Raw genomic sequence first — 419 nt, 5'->3', positions numbered from 1 at the left:
CCGGCAATCCTTCTGCCTCAGCCTTCCGAGTAGCCGGAATTACAGGCATGCACTACTACGCCCGGCTGATTTTTTTGATTTATTGTAGAGATGAGGTCTCGCTGCCCAGGCGGGTCTCGAACCTGCGGGCTCAGGCAATCCACTCACCTCAGCCTCCCAAAGGCGCGGGACTACAGGCTGAGCCACCGAGCCCGGCTTGGTCTATTGATTGATTGATTGATTGATTGATTGAGTTGGAGTCTCACTTGGTCGCCCAGACTGGAGTGCAGTGGCCGCTGCTGGCCACTGCAGCCTCGCCTGCTGGGCTCCGGCGATCCTTCCGCCTCAGCCTTCTGAGTAGCCGGAATTACAGTCATGTACTACCACACCCAGCTGATTTTTTGATTTTTATTGTAGAGATGAGGTCTCGCTGCCCAGGC

The 419-nt window shown here is 55.8% G+C and overlaps 1 protein-coding gene across 1 annotated transcript in view; it reads left to right on the top strand.

Annotated features, from left to right (window-relative positions):
• Positions 1–419, top strand: part of PLOD1 (procollagen-lysine,2-oxoglutarate 5-dioxygenase 1) — a 27,285-nt gene that overhangs the window by 18,256 nt on the left and 8,610 nt on the right. The window lies entirely within an intron of this gene.

The sequence above is a fragment of the Carlito syrichta genome, unplaced genomic scaffold (assembly GCF_000164805.1).
Source record: "Carlito syrichta isolate Samal-C Ts95f unplaced genomic scaffold, Tarsius_syrichta-2.0.1 Scaffold106370, whole genome shotgun sequence".
NCBI lineage: Eukaryota > Metazoa > Chordata > Mammalia > Primates > Tarsiidae > Carlito > Carlito syrichta.
Note: the sequence above shows the minus strand (reverse complement) of the source record. Positions and strands in the feature narration are given on the sequence as shown.